This window comes from Ambystoma mexicanum, chromosome 1q (assembly GCF_040938575.1).
Source record: "Ambystoma mexicanum isolate Mex_15411 chromosome 1q, UKY_AmexF1_1, whole genome shotgun sequence".
In the NCBI taxonomy this organism is placed as follows: Eukaryota; Metazoa; Chordata; class Amphibia; order Caudata; family Ambystomatidae; genus Ambystoma; species Ambystoma mexicanum.
Window position 1 is genome coordinate 386,832,774 of NC_090922.1, and position 13,048 is coordinate 386,845,821.

Sequence of the window (13,048 nt, forward strand, 5' to 3'; positions counted from 1 at the left end):
CCCAGCCGTATTCACGTTTCCACTGGAAAGCCGTTGGGTCCCGGGGTCTTACCTGATTGTAACTGAGAGAGTGCGGCAGCCACCTCCTCAACCGTAATCTCTGTCTCAAGCTCCTTCACCTGCTGCTGCAAGAGGGCGGGGATTTCAATCGAGTCGAGGAAATATGAGCCTCCGCCTCGGTTGTATTCCCCTGGGGACCAGGGGGTAGTGTTTTTCATAGAAGGCAGCGAATGCCATATCTGAGTCCTCTGTTAATGGTTCCCTCCCTTCCACTTGAATGACCCATACATGCCTTTCCAACCAGGCCAGGGTCTTGCCAGCTGCGTGCATGTTTTGATAGACAACACCACTGCTATGTTTTATCTGAAAAATCGGGTTGGTGCAAAGTCCCTGCAACTTGTCGCTCTGGAAGTGGAATTGTGAAATGGGCCCTTCAGCAGAATATCCATGTGCAGGCCCTTCACCATCCGGGAATTGAGAACTGAGCTGGATGCTCTTACCAGATTGGAGGCATCTGTCCATGAGTGGGGGCTCCATTCGGAGGTGGTGCAGGACCTCTGTGAGGAAGGGAGCCCCCTCAATGGACCCCCTGCTCGCGGTCACCCTCTGGAACTTGGTATCCCTTTTTTGCCTCCTGACTGAGCAGGCACTAGAACTCCCTAGATGATAATGCTCTAGCAATCTCTTAGGAGGGGAAGGCAATTTACGCTTTTCCCTCCCTCTCCTCATACACAGAATGCTCAGTAAGGTCAGGGAATCCTCACCCTGCTCCATCATTCTCCTGCCTCTTCTGTGGCCAGTAAGGCAAGCATTGTTTCACAAGCCTGAAGGTCCTGGCTTGGCTACCTCCGTTCCGGCTTCCACAGATGCTCGATCTTCTTTCCCAGGAGTTTGGGGGGAGGCTGGATGTATCTCTGAATTTGTCAGCCTGGTTTCTGATTAGGTGACCGGGACCACCACAGTTTTTCCCGAGAGAACATGGCAATCGTCATGTCTCCTAATCGTCCATCCACACGGGACCAGCGCAAAGGCAAATGGACAAGATTTTTGTCACTGGTGCCTTTGGAAGGCATGTGAATTCACCCGATGTATCGCTTTATCATGGTTTACTTTAATTTCTGATCTTGCCTCATTTGGGGTTTGTCGAGTCATGCCACACCTACCTCTCTGCTATAGCAGCATACAAGGATGTAATCCTTCACTCTGTCTAACCCAATAGTCAATAACACTTTTGAGGGCTCTGATGCCCGTTTCCACCCATACTGAGTCGTCCTCCTGTCTAGGACCTCAATATTATTCTCCCTGCACTGAACCAAAGGCCACGGTGGCCCTTGGTGGCCTGGAAGACTGACTTCTTGGCAGATGTCACTGCAGTTGTTGAGCTATAGGCCTTTTAGGCATTCAAACTGTTTAGTACATTGCACAAGGACAAGGTGGTGCTCTGTAAGCACCCTCATTTGCCAAAGGTTGTATTGGACTTTAAAATCAACCAAGAAATTGCATTACCAGTGTTCTTTTCTGACCCTTCATAGAAAGCGGAAAGAGCTCTACAATCTCGACATTTGTCTAGCAATGAATTTCTACATGACCAAGGAGACCACATTTTTTGCCAGACTCTGTTCTTTATGGGGGTATTTCTCCATAGTTGTCTGCTTCCAAATCCTCTGTTGCTTCTTGCATAGTTCTTTTTTGCATCAAGGCTTATAGGTCCCAGGATATGCAGCCTCCCTATGCTTTGTTTGACCAAAGCAGCACTTATCACTTTTCAGAGACCAATTCCTTGGGGCATCGCTGCCAATGGTTCTCACCACTGCATTCTGCTTGCATTTCTGCTTGGGCTCCAGTTTGTGGGATTAACGCTCAATTTGGACAAACGGTCCTGCAGAACTTGTAGTGTCGGCACTGCTGCCACAGGTATGGGAAAGAGTGACGATGTAGGAGCAAGGAAAAGTAACTTGGCGTAGTGACTAATGTCCTTCTAGTCCATATTCCGCCTTCTTCCATCCTAAATTAGTTATCGGTCGGGTATGGCCTAGACGATGGAAAAAAACTGGCAGGGTTAGGGTGGGGGCGGCACCTGGAGTGGCGTGGTCAGGCACACACGTGCACATAAGCGCAACCAGTCAAATTTGATGGAACATTTTGCAATGCACCAAAATGCTCTGGTCCTATCTCCATGAGCAGGAGCTCCCATAAGTATGGCGTGAGGGGGACGGTAGACTAGAAGTAAAAAGTAGCCATGGTGAGTAACTTTCCCTTTGTGTCGCGGTTTGGGGTACCGTTTAGTATGAACATTGACTGGGGCATCCATTGTAGATTACATGTGGGAAAGGGACTGTGTGCTGCACTGCAGATAAAGCAGAAGCTCCACTGCCCACAGCCTTCACAATCTGCGAAAACAGTTGAGCGGCAAATAATATCAAAATGAAACCAGCAAATGTCTGTGCAGAAACAGGGCTAAAGTGGCCAGATGTCTTGCCGCTGGTACTCTTTAGTATTCGTAGCACTGTGAGCAAGATAACTGGTTTGAGCCCACACAAGGTGCTTATGGGGCATCCTTTGCATCTTTACTCAATCTCGCCTATCAAAGGTGCCTATTCAAATAAACATTTTGTCATTGATGCCCTGTAGACATACTGCAAGAAGTTGACCTCTTTTGTTAAATCTTTGTACATGCAGGTACGAAAACGTTAACAAAGGAGCCAGAAGTCGCCTTTTACTCCCTGAAACCTGGAGATTTCATCTTTGTCAAAGTGCACCAGAAGTAGTCTCTACTGGCCTGAGGTCAAGGGGGCCTTATCATAGATTGCTGGTTTGCAATACCGACATTACAATCCAGGGAACGTACAGTGTGAAAGCATGTGACACACTGAAAACCCGGTGTTGCACCAAATGATGGAGAGCAGACGATTCTGATACTGGTTAGCTTTCTGGTGCTGGTTCTCTATTCTGAATCATTGATTCATTATTTGGTGCAGTTGAATAGACAAACTTGATTGGAACAATAAATCACCTGGATTAACTTGCGCAATGTAGTTACTTTCCTGCAATGTAGTCAACTGTCCTTGGTGGCATAAATGCTTTGTCATGGTTTCACAACAGGGAAACTGTGCCTTTTGTGGGTCCTGACAATGTGGGGTGGACTTAATATCGGGTTATATTTCTGCTGCAGCCGAGTGTAAGGAGGGCTAGGTTATTGCTCCTTGTAATGCACTTCTAAACTGGATCTCTGATGAAAAGTATGGGAAAAAATTAGCTGCCACCTATGAACCTTTAAACACCAGCGCCCAAATTGATCAGTCTGTTTCTGTTAACCATCATGCACCATCTGTTGTGCCTATGGTCCATGATAAATTGAGGCCTAAACCGTCACATGCTACTAATATGTTGTCATATTGTGTCCATTTTTATTTTACAGAGTGAGGATTCTTTGTGAGGCCAATTGTGTGGTACACAAATGCCATGGTGCATGTATCAGGGATGATATGAACCCTCACGTTATTTACACAAGTGTTATGAGATGTAAGATACCTTTCCCTAAAGCAGTGTACACAGTGGCTGTCCCGGGACATTACAACATAGAGCGGGATGTAGATAACTACACAGGCCTTTGTTTCCGAACTACCCATCCAATTGAAGAGGAAAAGTGTCACTAATAGGGTTTGTTTAGGTAGATCGTGCTTGTGCTGTTGTTGTGTTTTGACTATCGTGTAGTCAGAAGAATCCTATGTCCACAAGTGCCGCACAGAGAGAGTTAATAGTACTCCCTATACAACCTTTGAGGCCACAGGTGGGAGATTGTCTTCCGGAACCCCGGACCACTGTAAACAAAGCACCGATTAAGTATACGGCACAACAACCACCACTGACCAAACACGAACAAATGGAAAGGTCTTACCCACAGAGGCGGTGACTTGATAGTCTGTACTAATATGTTTTCCGGGACCCACCAAGGGCCCTCCCAGAAGGAGACGTGTGCCAGTAGGTCAGGTGTAATATTCGTGAACCGGGCCCACCTGATATTAAAGTTCTGGACAAGTGAACCAAAGAACGTAATGCCAAAGGGTTGAGCAAGCAGGAGTCCAAAAAAAACAGTCCGTGATGAGTAATCCAATAACAGTAAAAGGCAAAACCAGAGAGATCCAAGAGCAAATCTGTAAGGCAATCCAAGGTCAATTTCCAGATAATCCAAAAGTCAGAATATCTAGCGCCGAACAGTGTCCAAAATTAAACAGCTGTGAAGCATCGGATGTTCCGATGCGACTGTTTAAATACTGGCGCTTCGTTTCCTTCTCGGACACGTGATCCGCAAGTTCCGATCACGTGACACGCAGAGGCATCACGTGACACGCAGAGGCATCACGTGTGCGTGTCTTTTTGGTCACGTGGACCGTGGCCACATCACGTGAGCGAGGAGCTCTGGTCATGGTATGCGGAAGTGCAGCATGAAGCCAGTCTTTCAATCGCCACGGGAGTTTCCACTGAAGTGGTTGTCGCAGCGAGTGAGCAGCTGCAGGCTGGAATCCACGCAATGGCACATGGGAAAGTGAGGAGGGCACAAGGGAGTCCCGGAAACGGGCACAAGAACTGGTGGGATTAGAGGAACCGGAGGGGGCACTGGGGAGACTGGGAAGATTGGGAACCCTGAGGTGTGCAGGCGTGACAGGGGCACTGGGGAGACTGGGAGGATTGGGAACACTGAGGTGTGCAGGTGTGACAGAGCCCCCCTCAAAGGCCCACGACCCCTTGGCAGGAAGGATTGTCCCTATGGAACCGGGCCACCAGGCGGGGGGCATGAACATCAGTGGCAGGAACCCAAGACCTCTCTTCCGGCACATAACCAGACCAATTCACTAGATACTGAAGGCGACCCCTACAAACACGGGAGCCCAGGACAGCAGAGACCTCAAACACATGAGGGGAGGCCAGGGACACCGGGGCTGCAGGGGCACGAAGCCGCGTAGGACCAGGACAGGGTTTGAGCAGAGAAACATGGAAAACGGGATGAATCTGCCAAGACTCTGGGAGAACAAGTCGATTGGCCACAGGGTTGATCACCCGGGACACCACATAGGGACCAACAAATCGGGGTAAGAGCTTCCTACACCCCACTAGCCGCAGATGCCTAGTTGATAACCAGACGCGAGACCCCACAGAATACAACGGGGCCATCACCCACCGTTTGTCAGCCTGCGCCTTCATGGATGCCTGAGCCTCGAGGAGGTGGGTCGAGGTCTGAGCATGTATGGAGGCCAGGTCTCTAACTCAAGCAGAAGCAGCGGCCGGGTAGGCCGAGGAGGACAAATCAGGGATGGGCAAGACACGGGGGTGCTGACCGTACAGAACATAGAAGGGGGGAAAACCCAGTGGACGAGTGGACGGCATTGTTATACGCGAATTCTGCAAGAGGTACCACTTGTAGCCATAATGATTGTTGTTGCAGGGTTAGGCAGCGTAAGTATTGCTCTAAGGTTTGATTGAGTCTCTCGGTCTGACCGTCCGTTTCGGGATGATATGCCGATGAAAAACGGATGTCGATGCCGAGCAACTTGGTCAGTGCCCGCCAAAAGTGTGACGTGAATTGGGAACCCCTATCCGAGATGAGAACCGAAGGCAGCCCAAAGAGGCAGAAGATGCTCACAAAAAACATCTTGGCCATCGCAGGAGCGGAAGGGATTCCTTTGCAGGGAATAAAGCGAGCCATTTTTTTTAGAAGGAATCGATAACCACCCAGTGTCAAAGCCCTGGATCCGGGGTAAGTCAGTAATGAAATCCATGGTCAAAGTGTGCCAGGGTCTGGGAGGGACGGGCAAGGGAAGAAGGAGACCCACAGAGCGGCCTCCACAGTGTTTACATCGTGCACAGATGGCACACGTGTTGATGTAACACTCCACATCCCTTTTCATGGATGGCCACCAGCACCATCGCTTCAATAATGCCAAAGTACGTGATTGGCCGGGGTGTCCATGCACAGGGGCATCGTGGGACCATTCTAGGGCCATGTTGCGGGTGTCAGTTCTGGGAAAGAATAGTCTCTCCGAGACGAAAGGTAGACCATCGCGGATCACAGGGTCCCATTCGGACAACTGATCGGGGTGTAGGACAACCCACTTCCGTACAGCCTCGAGTAATGGCAGAGAACGGGACAGGCCAGTCTAATACAGCCCTCACCTTAGAAGTGTTCATGGCCAACCCCTCGGGTGTGATGTGAAAACCAAGGAATTCCACGGTGTCCGCATGGAACTGACACTTCTCGGGCTTAGCAAATAAGGAGTGTTTCTGCAGTCGATTCAGCACCTCCCGCACGTGTTGTACGTGTTCTTTCAGGTCCCGGGAGAAGATCAGAATATTGTCTAGATACACCAAAACGAACACGTCCTTGATATCGGAAAAGATGTCATTCATAAATCTCTGGAACGTGACCGGAGCGTTGCATAGACCAAACGGCATTACCGTATATTCATAGAGCCCATAGCGGGTACAAAAGGCCGTCTTCCATTCATCGCCAGGTCGTACATGGACCAGGTTGTACGCCCTGCAAAGGTCTAACTTAGTGAAGATTGAGGCGTGAGTGAGGCGATCAAGCAAGGGCGTAATCAGGGGAATGGGATACCGTTTTTTTTTCTGTGATAGCATTGATCCGACGATAGTCCACACATGGGCGCAGATCACCCTCCTGTTTAGGGACGAAGAAAATGGGACTAGCCGCTGGGGAAGTGGAAGGGCGAATGTGACCTAAGCGGAGGGATTTCTGGATATATTCCTTCAGAACCAGGTCTTCAACGGGGGAAAGGAAATGGATCCGGCCGGTGGGGATGGTACTGCCAGCTATCAAATCTATCGGACAGTCCTATGGGCGATGCGGTGGGAGCACTTCTGATGAACCCCGATCAAACACCCCTGCGTAGTCCTGGTATTGGGTAGGAACAAGCGTGGAAATCAGTCCCACTGTATGGTGTCCTATCGGGAGAACAGTGGTTTCCCCAATGGTTAAGTGTGGATTGGCCCCTAAAGCCTGAGCGGGCGTGGTGTCCCTGGTAGGTGCGGGAAGACAATAGTGTTGGCAGAGATCTGATTCAAAGTGCACAGAACCTGCTTTCCAGTCTATTAATGGGTTATATTCCTGGAGGCATGGGATCCCCAGTATGATACCGAACTGGGGCATTGCAATAAGGTCAAAGCTCAGAGTTTCCTTATGTATCGATTGGATTGTCACCAACAATGGGGCCGTCTGCTGTTTAATGGGCCCAAATATCGGTGAAGTGCCATCAACCGTCTGTACTGGTTCGGGCCGGGTCTTGGTCAGAAGGGGTAGATTCAAGGAGTGTGCAAGCGCGATGTCGATGTAGTTAACCGTAGCCCCGGAATCTATGATGATCGTTACCTGGTGAGAGATTTCAGGCGTGGGTTGCATAAAGGCTTGCACATGGATCGGCCTGATGCGACCGAAAGCGGGTATAGGATTCGGGGTGAAACGGGAAGTGCTCGACTCGGCCCCTGGTTCAAGGGTTGAGCAGTCTGAAAAACCCGATGTCTTGAGTTTGGGGCTACGGGGACACTCCTTGATATAGTGACCGGTTAACCCACAATAAAAACAAGCATTGTCCACCCTCCTACACTCCCTCTCCGTGGGTGTGATCGGACTCCGTATGCCCCCTATCTGCATGGGTTCATGATTGGTTTTGGGGGTAGCTGGGAGGACAGATTGTACTGGAGTCTGAGAAAAACCAGCCTCAGCCCTGCGTTCTGAACGCCGGGCGTCTACCTGTAAGGCTAGAGCGACTAAATCCTGAAACGCGGTTGGCAAGGAGGGAACCACAGCGAGAGCGTCCTTCCTGGCATTACACAGGCCCCTGTAAAACACAACAGCTTTTTTGCTTTCGGGCCAAGACGTCTCTGCTGCCAGTTGATTAAACCTGGTTATATATTCAATCAGAGGACCTCTCCCTGGTCCCAGATCCAAGAGTTCTAGATCCCGGGATTGTACTTTATGATGGGTATCGAATACCCATGACATCTCTGTGACAAGAACGTCAAAGTCATAAAGGGCCGGGTTGTTCTCAAGGAGGGGATTAGCCCAGGCTGCGGCTGTACCGGCTAAGTGGGAGAGAGTAAAGGCTGCCTTAGTGGTTGAGTCTGGAAAGGCCTGGGGCCTACATAGGAAATGTAGTTAACACTAATTCAAGAAGGTCCTGAAATTACTGGGATCTCTGTGATACCTCTTGAGGGCAGCCAGGGGGAAAGGAGAAGGTAGTACCACTGGTATGGGACCCTGAGGGGGGACACAGGAGGTGGAGCAGGCTGTGAACTTGATGGGGTATCACCAAACTCTGCATTGGGGGGCAATGGGTGCCTGGTGCTTTGGATATTGTCCAAACGTTGATGTATGGCAGTGTTGGCTGCGGCCATGTCACCACGTAACACGGTTATGGCTTGCATCATAGCAGCCAAAGGTTCGTCCGCAGCCCCCTCCATGACTACAGGACAGGATGGCTTCACAGTCTGTTGTGTCTTGACTGTCGTGTAGTCAGAAGAGTCCTATGTCCACAAGTGCCGCACAGAGAGAGTTCATAGTACTCCCTGTACAACCTTTGAGGCCACAGGTGGGAGATCGTCTTCCGGAACCTCAGACTTCTTGGAACCCCGGACCACTGTAAACAAAGCACCGGTTAAGTATACGGCACAAGAACCACCACTGACCAAACAAGAACAAATGGAAAGGTCTTACCCACAGAGGTGGTGACTTGATAGCCTGTACTAATATGGTTTCTGGGTCCCACCAAGAGCCCTCCTAGCAGGAGACGTGTGCCCATTGGTCAGGTGTAATATTCGTGAACCGGGCCCACCTGATATTAAAGTCCTGGACAAGGGAACCAAAGAACGTAATGCCAAAGGGTTGAGCAAGCAGGAGTCCAAAAAAACTGTCTGTGATGAGTAATCCAATAACAGTAGAAGGCAAAACCAGGGAGATCCAAGAGTAAATCCGTAAGGCAATCCAAGGTCAATTTCCAGGTAATCCAAAAGTCAGAATACGTAGCGCCGAACAGTGTCCAAAATTAAACAGCTGTGAAGCATCGGATGTTCCGATGCGACTGTTCAAATACTGGCGCTTCGTTTCCTTCTCGGACACGTGATCCGCAAGTTCCGATCACGTGACACGCAGAGGCGTCATGTGTGCATGTCTTTTTGGTCACGTGGACCGTGGCCACATCACGTGAGCGAGGAGCTCTGGTCATGGTATGCGGAAGTGCGGCATGAAGCCGGTCTTTCAATCGCCACGGGAGTTTCCACTGAAGTGGTTGTCACAGCGAGTGAGCAGCTGCAGGCTGGAATCCACGCAATGGCACACGGAAAAGTGAGGAGGGCACAAGGGAGTCCTGGAATCGGACACAAGAACTGGTGGGATTAGAGGAACCGAAGGGGGCACTGGGGAGACTGGGAAGATTGGGAACCCTGAGGTGTGCAGGCGTGACAGGGTAACTGGGGAGACTGGGAGGATTGGGAACCCTGAGGTGTGCAGGCGTGACAGCTGTATGCAGGAGCATGGACCAGATGATATATCTTGTAGTATTTCACAATATTCTTTATCTCATGTTCTATGCGTGCAAGAACTTAAAAGAATGTGACCATATTATCATGCCAAGAACTGTGGTATGACCCAGTAGCTAGTTTAGATAGATCAGGCTATAGGTATACCTTTGTGAATGTTTCTCTGGGCATTATCAGCTTCTCATTACCTTTGTCTGCTTTTCAGGTCATATCACAGTATCGAAAGGAATGGCTATGTGATTGACACAGCAAAAGGCAATATTGACCATAAGGAGGGACACAGGATGAGGTATGGAATGAGGCAAATGATGTTCTTGCAGCATGGAATGTCTATAGGCACCTATCCATTAGCAACTATTTTGGCCACAATGAAAATGCTACTGGGCTTTTCACTGGGGTTCTAATGTTGAAAATTGACACCAACCCTTGAGCACATTCACCAAAGTACTTCTGACCAATCTGATCTGATATGAAATGTCATTGAAGCAGGAGAATCTGTGGAAGTGCAGACCATCCTGAGCAAGCACTGCTGATGATTTGCGAAGGTCTGGCTCCAAGAATTGACTCGAGTCTGGAATTCCTCCTGAGCTGTGGCCATGGAGAAGACTTTGCAAGTGTAGTAGCTGGTGCTGTCAGGGATTGCATTGCGTGTTGCAAGCCTTTTTGGTTGCCTTTGGAATCTGGGCCCCCACCAGTCAAATACTGGGCAGGGTGCCTAGAGGACTGGCTTGTACATTATGGGGTATGGAAACTAAAAATACTGGGACAACCAGGAAGATTCCTGATCAGTGCCCTAGAGATGCCCCCCTCGGTAGTACTTGATTAGGTTTGGGAATGGATTATCTACCCCGGCCCTAGAGCCTCTTCACTTGGAATTTATCCGGGAATTAAAACATAGTCAGTCAGTTAGTTAGGGTGGGGAGTAGGATACTCTGTAATTCTGGCGCATGTACCCTATCATTATCCAGCATTAGTGCCGGACCAATGGATCTTCTCGACTGTCTGGGAACTACACCATATTAGTCTTTATATTCTTGTTTTCCTTTTCACAAGTAAACACAACTAACTTCTCTAATCTATGGACACCCTCCATGTCCAGTTGAGTAGAAAGTAAATGGTATGTCGATCATGGGGACTGGGAAGACTATGCAATGAAGGGGGGAATCTGTAGAGTTCTCTGGTAGAACAAAATGAGAAAAAAATCTTTCTTTTGCTTCACCCTGACAACATCCTTATACACGTACCGCTATTTTGTTATTTTTCCTTAAATCTTAGTGGACATTGGTTACGGTGCCTCTGTCCCTATTGGCACCAGACACTGCTGGTGGCTCTAACCCTGACTGCAAATGTGTACCGTGGTGGGCCAGAAGGAGGAGACCGACTAGAAGTGGTCATTTTCAAGATGATTTTATTCGAATAATAAGAAAATGTCTAGCTTTCCCTTATTGAAGTAAGTGATTCCCAGCCAGATTAGTTTCTCCAACTGAAGTATTTATTTTCATAAAGAAAAGAAGCCCTCCTGTTGTAGCTGATTCTCAACTCCAGAAGCCTGTCTCACACATATATACAATGCTATAGAACCTCGTTAAGATTCTATATCTCCAAGGAGATTACAAAACAAGTTTATTCTGATTTGTCATGGACATGGCAACACAGGAAGATGCAACTTTAAACCAGACCTGGAAACAAAACATGTTTATCCATACAGTTATAAAAGAAGAGATACCATGTTTATTTGTCAGGGTTACCAAGCTGTTCATGTCCATATAAGGATTTGGCATCATAGCATGTTTATGTGAGGCAGTTAAAAGATATACAGAAATATGTTCACACAACAGTAATCAATGCCCAAATAAGGCAAACTTTTATAATACATCTACAAACATGTGAAAGAAGTATCTAGCACATCTGTATTGTATGTATGTTTAGTGGCTATTCTGCTTTTATTCAAAGTCCTTCCATTGTTTAGTATCAAAGCATCATCTAGGACATGATCTACTTTAAATGGACCAGCACATTTGCTTTCTCCCTTAAGCACACCAACAGGCCTGCGGACCCACACTTGGTCACCATTTTCAATCCTTGACATCCTTGTGTTACACTTGTTACTGTACCATTTCATAGCCATCTCAGATTTCCTTTGAAACCTTTTTCTCCACTCAATCATTCAACTCAGTGAACCTCATCCTTCCCAGCCAAGGGGGACAGACACGAGTTGCTGCCTTTCTTCTCCTTCACATTTCAAATGGGATTAACCCAGTTGTGGCATGTGGAGTCAATCCGTATGTTGGAGCAAGCTTGTCTATCTCATGGTCTGTCTCTTCCGCCTTGAATAGACGTGCAGATGTTTTGCTTAAGCGTTCTGTTAAATCTCTCCACTATGCCATTGGTTGAAGTGTGGTACAGTGATGAGCTATGGTGTTCAATCCCTATGTTCTCCAAGAATGTTCTCATCAGGTTTAATGTGATTGTAACACCATTGTCTGTGAGAATCTGTTTTGGAATGCCTTCTCTTTGAAAGATATTGTCCATAAATGTATTTACAGCTTTAGAGTCTGCTTCAAAGACAGATTTCACTTCTACCCATTTAGAGGTAAGGTCCACAATAACTATTACAAATTTTGTTCTTCCTTCTGTGGACGTCAAAGGACCTAATGCATCCAATGCTATATATTCCCAGTGAAACTTAGGTAGTTCTATTGGTTTTAGAGGTTGTATAAATGTTTTGAGTACCTTGTCTGAGGAGGAACAAGTGTTGCAATTCTTTATAATGTTCTCAACCTCCGTGTCCAGACCTGGTCACCAATAATCTGTCTGATTATGTATGAGGACCTTAGGTTCTGAACATACCCATGTGACTTTCATGTGCTAAGTCAATTAGTTTTCTTCTCATACCACTTGGAGGGATGATCTTGCCAGCTCTCTATACATGTATATTTTCAACACTTAACTCATCTTTTATTTTGTGAAATTCTCCAAGACCTTTGTCATGGATCCAACCAACCCATGCATGTAAAACATACTCTTTTACTTTTTGAAGTTCTAAATCACTACTCGTATTATATTCCCATTCATCTTGGGTTACAGACTCTGCACATAACCAGAATGTGTTGGTTCTTCTGAGTCTTCATCACAGCTGTTCAATGAAAATCTTTAGAGATAATATGCCATGACATTTTCTTTACCCGATATGTGATTAATCACAAAATCATGACGTTGTATTGATGTCACCCAGTTCATTATTCTTTCCAGACCTTTAGACATAAATGCAGCCACCAGTGGCTTGTGATCAGTAACCACGGTGAATTTTCTTCCCCACAAAAAGGTTCTGAACTTCTTTATGGCCCCTATAACAGACAGGGGGACTCTTTTTCAGTTACCGAGTATCCTTGTTCTGCTTCTTTTAGAGCTTTGATTGGAAATGCAATGATTTTGCCCCCATGTTTGGAAGCTTGAATAAGTACAGCCCCCAAACCTGTTGCTGGCATCAGTAATGATG

General features: G+C 47.6%; 1 protein-coding gene across 6 annotated transcripts in view; it reads left to right on the top strand.

Moving 5' to 3' along the window:
• The window catches only part of CHD9 (chromodomain helicase DNA binding protein 9), a 3,201,601-nt gene that overhangs the window by 47,795 nt on the left and 3,140,758 nt on the right, over positions 1 to 13,048 (top strand). Inside the window, exon 3 of one of the 6 annotated variants that reach the window (XM_069639523.1) lies at positions 9,755 to 9,838. The exons of the other annotated variants lie outside the window; for them this stretch is intronic. The gene's annotated coding sequence lies outside the window, so the exon portion shown is untranslated. The remainder of the gene's footprint in view (positions 1 to 9,754; positions 9,839 to 13,048) is intronic. 6 annotated transcript variants of the gene reach the window in all.